This window comes from Triticum aestivum, chromosome 4B, assembly GCF_018294505.1.
Source record: "Triticum aestivum cultivar Chinese Spring chromosome 4B, IWGSC CS RefSeq v2.1, whole genome shotgun sequence".
In the NCBI taxonomy this organism is placed as follows: Eukaryota; Viridiplantae; Streptophyta; class Magnoliopsida; order Poales; family Poaceae; genus Triticum; species Triticum aestivum.
The window spans coordinates 636,709,881-636,719,262 of NC_057804.1; positions in this window are offsets into that span (position 1 = coordinate 636,709,881).

Below are 9,382 nucleotides of genomic sequence, written 5' to 3' on the forward strand. Positions count from 1 at the left end.
CACCCTCCTCCACTACCTTGTTGCGCACCTTGCCTGGATCCGCCGCACCGCCGCGCTCCCTGCCGTGCACCGACGACCACCACCGCGAAATGCGCCGCCGGCCATCCCACCACGAAGGCCGAGGGGAACAACATGGTACCGACCACACCTCCACCCTGACGGAAGGACAACAGCCAACCAACACCACCGGCAGGGCAAGGGCCGCCCGCGACGGCCGTCACCCGCTCAAGGAATGGCCTTGCGATGCCATCGACACCCATGCTCAAGATCGGAACTGAGCAGGCCCGGATCTGACCCGGCCCACCGCGGACCGCGCCTCCACGTCTGCGTCGCCAGAAGAAGAACGCCGCTCGCCATACAGCCCATCGATGGCCGGCCGCACGCTGCTCGCCAGGGACCTCCTGGCCGAGCCTCTCTACGCTGCCATGAACCTGGCCTGAAGCTCGCGTCGCCATCTCGTGACCACCAACAAACCGCATGCCATCAACGGAAAGCATGGCGATCGGCAGCGTTTCTTGGGAGGCTTATGGCAAGGGTCGATGCCGCACTGCGCCCGCCTCCTGGGATGGAGCTGGTGTTGCCGCGAGACTCCCACAAGCTCATGCATCGTCCTGTCCGGCGCTAGCTAGCTCTAGGGCATCATCATGTGATGCACACAAACAATCTTCTTCATCCTCCACTTTTAATATCTCTTCAAGTAGAACCGAAAGGAACACACACTGCCATGTAGCCTAGCTGGGTTAGAGGCAACTAGTACTATCTTATATGTGAGCACACAGTTTTCCTCCATCTCCATGGGAAGGAAAAAGGGAAGGGAAGAATTAGATGCAGACATTTGCGTCGGATGCCACCCTCTCAGCTTCTCTATTTTTTTGCGGCAAACCAATACTTGCTTCTTAACCTGCACCAGACGTGCAACTTTGTGTCCAGCCAAGCTGCGGCGGCCGACTCCGGCGACAACGATCTAACGCGGCAGCCACAGGCGCACTTGCCTCCAGAGGTTGCATGTATCATGCCGGCGCAATGTGGCGAGGCGTCTTTGAGATAGCCGTGGTTCATGTTCCAATGGTAGCTCTGCATTCTTGGAGGCCGACAGTGCAATGGGGAGCCGAGAGTGAAAAAGAGATGGCTGTAGCGAGCAGCGCTTGCGTCAAAAGATGAAGAAAACTGGCAAACCAAAGCATGCCAGAGATTGGGAGAACCTGGCAGGCAGTACCTAAGTTGGACCTCAGACTGGGCAAACTGCCTAAAACTGGCCCAAATCCCGCCTGAGATGGGGAGAAATAACAGATTCTAAAAAAAGCCCAAATCAAGAGGTAGCAGGGTCGACGGAGGCGGCGGTGACACTGTCTTGGAGGAGGCGCTGCAGATGGCGCCCCATGGGGCGCCCCGGGCGTCGACGAGCGAGGCACCACTGCAGGTGGCGCCGCAGGCCACCCCGGCTGTCGAGCCGACGGTGGCGCCGGAGAGGGCGTCGGAGGAGGTGCTGGCCGCGGGGGAGGCGACCAGTGGAGAGCACGCCCTGGTGCTTAGGCCAGGGGGACGCCGGCCCGCCGGGTCGCTACCGGCACGGGGCGGGGCCTGCATAGTCTTCGGGCCCCAGACCCAGGAGGAGGAGGCGATGGAAGCTGCCAGCCGCCGTCTGCGAGGGCGGACGGACCGGATCTAGGCCTTCGCCCAGGCCGAGATGGAGCAGATGCGGGAGCTGGAGCGCGTCGTGCTGGTGAGTTCTCCCCCCTTTTCTTCTGTGGATTCTTCTTTGTGGGGGCATGCTAGCGCACCCACTGGGTGTAGCTCCCGAGGTTCATGCCAACTATATAGTTGTTGGGTCGAATCTTTAAAATGCCGCTTTTCTGCTGATCGTTGCCTTTTACAGCAACTGGACTCCTACCGAGTCAGCGCCTTCAACCACCTCCTGGGCAAGTATCGGGAGCTCAAGGAGCAGCTCGCCGCCAAGGAGGAGGAGCTCCATGTCGCCGCGGGTATTTTTCTTGTGCTCTTTTTTAGTGGGGGCGCGCTAGCGTACCCGTTGGGTGTAGCCCCCGAGATTCGGGCCAACTGTGTAACAGTTGGGTCGAATCTAAAAACTGACCCTTCGTTTCTGAATCTTCTTCTTGTAGCCGAGATGCTATCTCGGAAGACCCGGCTGTTTCGGGCCGGCCTCCACTACGACTGGCTTGTCGCTGATGCTGGACGGCTTGGAGCCGAGGTGGCGGTGATGAAGGCGGAGGTGGCGGTGGCCTGGCGGGCGATCGACGAAGCTAGCCGGCTGTAGGAGCGGTTGTGGGCGATAAGAGCCGTCTTGAGGTCGAGGTGGAGCGCCTCAAGGCAGAAGCCGCCAAGGTGGTGGAGGCGCCACAGGCCTTGGCCGAGGTGGACCAGCAACGCGGCAAGTTGGCAACGAAAAGGGCCAGCTTCAGGCCGAGGTGGAGCACCTGAAAGGACAGATGGCCGCGGCAGAGGAGGCCCGTCGGGAGGAGACCCGCCGCCGCGAAGCATCCGAGAAGGTGGCTAAGGACAAGGATGCCGAGCTGAAGGCGGTCCTTGCCAAGGTGGCCGACTTGGAGAAGCCACTCCAGGAGCATGACTGCACCATTGATCAGGAGCAGCGCGGTACGTTGCTTGAAGCACAGCACCTGGAAGAGTCCTTCTCCAGTAAGTGCTTTTCTTGAGTTCTACCTGGTTGGGATCCCGGCTTATTGTCTTTGGTGCCTTTTTTCTGACTTTCTTTGTCTTCCGGCAGGGGCCTTCCCGGAGATGCACCAGCTGGCAGAAGAGGTCGCCCGCTTTCAGCGCGACCTTCTGGGGGTCGTTGGCTCCGGGACCAACCCGCAGGCGGCTTGGACTTTCCCGGAGATCATGACCGCCTCCGAGGCTCGTGTGCGAATCTTGGGCGAGCAGATGGGGCAGCTCTCTCAGGCCGGCACGGCGATGATGGCGGCCCTGTGGCCGGGCTCTGTTGCACTGAGCAGCTTCACGCGGCTGGCGTGCTAGTTGGAGATGGGGCCGGACTGGCTCCATGTGTGGCGTGTTTTCGCCGCTCGTGCCGGTGCCGAGATGGCGCTCAGGTTCGCGGTGTCCTAGCACCCGGACCTGTAGCTGGATGCGCTGATGGGCCAGCAGGCCGGCTCGAAGGACCACCTGCAGGTGCAGGCCAGGTGGATCGCTGCCCAGGCCAGCTACATCACCGGGTTTGCCTTCCATGACGAGTTCCACCCGAAGCGGGCGAAAGATGGCGGAGTCGTTCCTGGTGACGAGTACGGCTTGCTTCTTCACGACCCGGAGGGCGGCTCCGACGAAACGGACATCTACTACGATGGGGATGTCGAGGAGGAAGACGCCGGCACTTCGGCGGACCCAGAGGCCGCCGCGGGGAAGCCATCAGCTGCGTGACCCAGCGCTGGAGATGCATGAGACTGCCCTGTTATGTCTTAGTGAAAACATCTGTTAGGTAGCAGGTCCACCCACCCACTGGGTTTTTTGGGTGTAATGAACCCTAGCCATAGGCCCGTCCTTTAATATTTTGTGATGTGTATATTTCGTGGATGCATGTGCTTTTGCTTTTCGCTTTTTGAGTTGTTTTCTTGCAACCTTCCTCTCTCGAACCTCCCCCCTCCCCCCGAGTCTGACGGCTGAGGCTCCGGTCCGTGACAAGGGGTTCGCTTTTTTGAGAGGAGCAAGCAGTACTTAGGCTTTCAAAATGTTGAGCACGAGCGAAACACCCACTGGGCCAACTGGCGGCAATCTGGCAGAGCTGGTTGGCGAGCAGCCGGTCATTCGACCGTTTAAAGCGATGGACCGGGTTGGGAGACCCGGCGACCTTTGACTTAGTGTTTGAGGCGTGCTGGTGCTCTGGCCCGTTGTGCTTGCCAGCCGACAACCGAAGCCGGTTCTGTGGCCTGGGACGAAGTGGGGGGCCGCGGCGTCCTTAACACGTTAGAAATCACCAAGGAAGGCGGCGGGTGGCGACCAAGCCGGCCAGCCCCCGGGTCGAGCTAGTCGGACCGGTGGCTGGGTTTTAAGAGCAAGTGATGTGCAAATGTAGGAGACACAATAACTTGGTCGGAAAAGGACAGCCCCCGAGCGTCGTTCGGGGACGCCATAGTTTCATGCGATTACAAAAGGCAGCGATACATACGTTTGTATGGCTAACCGTAAAACGGGCAGAGGAGTTCTGCATTCCACGGTCGGGTCGTTTCTTCACTGGCGGTGTCTCTCTTGCGCTTGTTTGACTTGCGGGCGTCGATGAGGTAGTAGGCGTTGCGATCGCACAAGGCCCTGCTGACGATGAACGGGCCCTCCCATCGAGAGGACAACTTGTGCTGGCCGGCTTGCTCTTGGACGAGTCGGAGGACGAGGTCTACCTCGCGGAATGCGAGTGGCTTGATCTTCTTGCTGTGGTAGTGCCTTAAGCCTTGCTGGTAGATGGCCGAACGGCTGAGCACCAGGAGACGGGCTTCTTCGAGTAGGTCGACACCGTCTTCGCGGGCTTCCTTGGCTTCGACTTCGGTGTACATCGCGACACACGGTGAGTCGAACTCGACGTCGGTCGGTATGATAGCTTCGGCTCCATAAACGAGGAAGAATGGGGTGAACCCGGTCGACCGGTTTGGCGTGGTTTGGAGACTCCAGAGGACGGCCGACAACTCCTCGAGCTAGCTGCCGGGTGAGCGGATGAGTGGCTCGACGATCCGCGGCTTGATGCCAGATAGGATGAGGCCGTTGGCCCGCTCGACCTGCCCGTTGGACTACGGGTGGGCAACAGAAGCCAGGTTGAGGAGGATGCCAGGGACGGAGCAGTATTGCATGAGCGCTCCTTTGGCGAAGTTGGTGCCATTGTCTGTGATGATGTTGTTCGGCATGTCGTAGCGTACCGTGATGTCTTTGATGAACCAGACGGCCCAGCCCGTCCAGCTTCTTGATTGGCTGTGCTTCTTTCCATTTGGTGAACTTGTCCACCCCACCAGCAGATGCGTCATGCCGCCTCGGGCGGTTTTGAAGGGTCCCACCATGTCGAGTCCCCAGACCACAAAAGGCTAGGCGATCGGGATGGTCCGGAGTGCTGAAGCCGGCTGGTGGATGCGCTTGCTGAAGCGCTGGCATCCCTCGCACTTGAGGATGAGTGACTCGGCGTCTTGGAGGACCGTAGGCCAGTAGAAACCATGGTGGAAAGCCTTGGCAACTAGGGCCCGCACTCGCCCTAGTGTATGTCAAGGAGGATCTCGATTCCTTGGTCCTACTCGACGGAGTGCTGGAACATGCCGGTGGAGCTGCGCTTGACGAGCTCGTTGTTGATGATGTTGTAGGAGAACGCCCGGTGTTGCACCTGCCGGGCCTCAGTCTCGTCTGTGGGGAGGGCCCCATTCTCTAGGAACTCTAAGATGGGCAGGGCCCAAGACTGGGCCGTCACCACGGTGAAGACAGCCACCAGGGTGGGTTCTGGGTCGGCAGTCCCCGAGCTGGGCTGAGCAGCCCCTGGGTCGGGGATGGCGGAGGCCGGGTTGAGGTCGATGGTGGCCGGGTTGATGGCTTCTAGCCCCCGGCCGAGTTCGGCAGTCCCCGGGCCGGGTTCGGAAGTCCCTGGGCCGGGTTGAGGCGCAGCCGGGTCGTACGGGACATGAATGGACTCGGAGTCCAGAGAAGGCTTGACGGACAGCTTGTGGAGGTGCTCGAGGGAGACAGCGGACGGGATGGACTGCCGGGACGAGGCAATTTTAGCGAGCGTGTTGGCTGCCTCATTCTCCGCACGCGGGACATGGAGGAACTCGCAGCCCTCGAAGAATCCGGACAGCTTCTGGACAAGGAAACGGTAGCTTGCCATGTTGGGGTCGCGGGCGTCCCACTCGCCGGAGCACTGCTGCACCACCAGATCCGAGTCGCCGTAGCACAGGATGCGCCAGATGCCGAGTTCCTTGGCAAGCCGTAGGCCATGCACAAGGGCTTCGTATTCGGCGACGTTGTTGGAGGCGGCAAAGTGGATCTGGAGTGTGTAGCGAAGTTGGTCGCCCTTCGGGGAAGATAGCATAATGCTGGCCTCTAGGCCGAGACACATCTTGGAGTCGTCGAAGTCCATGCGCCAGTGCGTTGAGTCCGGTGGCGGCGGTAGGTACTGGGTCTCAGTCCAGTCGACGAGGAAGTCGGCCAGGGCCTGGGACTTGATCGTGGTGCGGGGCTCGTAGAGGATGGTGTGGCTGGCTAGCTCGAGCGCCCACTTGGCGACCCAGTCGGAGGCGTCCCCACACCCGATGATCTCGCTGAGGGGGGCCGTGCTGACCACGGTGACGACGTGATCTTGGAAGTACTGCTTCAATTTCTTGGTGCTGAAGTACACGCCATAACACATCTTCTGGTAGTGCGGGTAGTTCTGATTGGAGGCGGAGAGCACCTCGCTCAGGTAATAGACTGGGCGCTGGACGACTTGGACCTTTCCCTTCTCTGGTCGCTTGACCACCATCACTGTGCTGACCGACCATGAGGTTGCGGCAATGTAGAGCAACAACGGCTCCTTCTCGGCCGGCGCGGCCAGGACTGGTAAGGTGGAGAGCATGCGCTTGAGATCCCGTACAGCCTCGTCCGCCTGGTCGTTCCATTCGAACGGCATCTTCTTCTTCATCTGCTGGTATAGGGGAAGGCCCTCTCGCCCAGCCGGTTGAGAAACCGGCTGACCGAGGCCAAGCAGCTGGTGAACTTTTGGACATCGCGCAGCCGAGCTGGCTTGTGCATGCGCTTGATGGCCTTGATCTTCTCCGGGTTCGCCTCAATGCCACGCTCCGAGACGAGGAAGCCGAGTAGCTTTCCGGCCGGGACACCGAAATCGCATTTCTCCGGGTTGAACTTGACTTTGTATTTGCGCAGGTTGGCAAATGTTTCCTACAGGTTGTCGGGGAGCGTGAGGTGCTGCTTGGTCTTCACTATGATGTCGTCCACGTAAGTGTGTATGTTGCGGCCGCTAGCATTTCTGCATGCAGTGCTGGAAAGTGGCGCCGACGTTCTTCAAGCCGAATGACATGGTGATGTAGCAATACGCCTCGAAGGGCATGATGAAGGATGTCTTCAGGGCATCATCCAGGTCCAGCTTGATCTGGTGGTAGCCGGAGTAAGCATCCAGGAAGGACAGCAGCTCGCACCCGGCGGTCGAGTCGATGACTTGGTCAATCCACGGGAGGACGAACGGATCCTTGGGATAGGCCTTGTATATACTGGTGTAGTCGATGCACATGCGCCAGGTGTTGTTCTTTTTTAGGACGAGGGTTGGCCAGCAACTCGGGGTGGTACACTTCCATGATGAAGCCGATGGCCAAAAGCTTGGCGACTTCTTCACCGATGGTTCTTCTCTTCTCTTCGGAGAAATGTCGTAGGGGTTGGCGGACAGGCTTGGCGTCCTTGCAGACGTGGAGTTTGTGCTCGGTGTACTTCCTCAGGATACCCGGCATGTCCTTTGGGGTCCATGCAAAAATATCTCGATTCTCACGGAGGAAGTCGACGAGCTCACCTTCCTATTTGCTGTCGAGGCGGGTGCCTACGACCACGTGCTTGCTGCAGCTGGGGTCTTCCGAGTTCGACTTCACTTTCTTGGTCTCCTTGGAGGGCTTGAAGGTGGCCTCGTCAGTTGACTCCTCAGCCGGTATTGGTGCGGCTGATGTCTCGTTAGCCATGGCGATGATCTGATCGAGCTGGCGCCGCTCCTAGGCTATGACCAGCGACTCGACCAGCTTGGCGCCATCTCAGGCGCAGTCCAGAGACTTGCGGTAGTCGCCGGTGATGGTGATGAGGCCCTTCAGACCCGGAAGCTTCATCTTTAGGTAAGCATAGTGGGGAACCGCCATGAACTTGGAGAGCGCGGGTCGGCCCAGCAGTGCGTGGTACGTGCTAGACAGTTCCACCACTTCGAACCAGATCGGCTGCGCCGGAAGTGATTGCTGTTGCTGAATAGGATGTCGAGCCGGACACGGCCGATCGGAGAGCAGGATAGGCCGGGAACGATGCCGTGGTAGATCGTCCGGGTTGGCTCCAGGTCCTTGGCCTCGAGGCCGAATTTGGTCATGGTGTCGCGGTAGAGGATGTTGATACTGCTGCCGCCATCGATGAAGACTCGGAAAAAACTTTCACGTGCGCCGAGGCGCGATGATGATGGGGTTGAGGACAAGGGCGTAGCCACCCAGATTCAGCATGGTGACGGGCTGGTCTTCCTGGGTCCACGTGACCGGGCGGTCTGACCAGTGCATGTATTCCGGCTTGGCCGGGATGACGGTGTTCACCTCCTGCCAAAAGAGACGTTCGCTGCGCTTGTCGTCGCCGATGCTGGTGAAGACGATGTAGGCCGCGTTCTGATCCTGGTAGACGTCATCGTGCATGGCGCCGCAGGCTGGGGGTGGCGGAGGACGCGGAGGCGGTTGACCCGCGCCTGGAGGCGGGACGTCGCCCCCTTATTATGCGCTTGGTGATGCCGCACTGCCGAAGCCTATGCGTGGATGGCCTTGCGCTGCTGTGGTGCTTGTAGGGGGCCTCGAGCATCTCTTCAAAACTCATGGCGGGCTACCACGCCGCCTTGCCGATCTGTGGGTGCTTTGCTGCCGGGTTGGTTGCAGGCTTGGCAACCGCGACGAGCCGGTTGTCGTAGCGCTGAGCCGGCTGGTCGGCCTTGCGCTTGTTGTTCTACTGGTTGTGCTGCTGCCGGCTACCTTTGCCGGCCGGCTTCAGAGGGGGAATCGGCTTTGCTTTGCAGGCCTCATCCAGTGCCACCTGGATCTTCATGGTGGAGCCGACGTTGGCGTACTTGCCCGCCATTACCATGAGCGCGACCATGGTGGCCGGCTCGGAGCGCAAGATCTTGTGCTTAAGGAGGGTGCCATCTCGGTACACGTTGACGAAGTACTGGATTGCTTGAACCTCGTGGACGCCCTCGCAGCTATTCTAGAGCTCGGTCCAGCGTGCGAGGTATTCATGGCCGGTTTCCGTTGGCCCCTGCACGCACATAGCGAGCTGGCAGGGGCGGACGGGTCGCTGGTAGGTCCCTGTGAAGTTGCGGATGAAGCCCTGCTCGAAGTTTACCCACGTGTTGACGCTAACCATCGGCAGGCTGTCCAACCATGTGCGGGCCGTCGCTTGGAGCATGAGCGGCGCGTAGTGCACAACGAGTCGGTGGTTGCCACTTGTGATGCCGATGGTGGTGGTGTAGTCGGTGAGCGAGTCTTCCAGCTTCACGGTTCCGTTGTACTTGGGGGTGTCGCGGGGGAGCGTGAACCCTTCCGTAAAGGGCTCCTCCCGGATGCGTGGACCGAAACACACCGGGCCGACGGTGCCGCTCTCCTCCACCTCCAGGGAGAAACCAAGCCGGTCGAGGCGGTGGCGAGCGTCGGTGTCGTCGATGGCGCTTGCACCG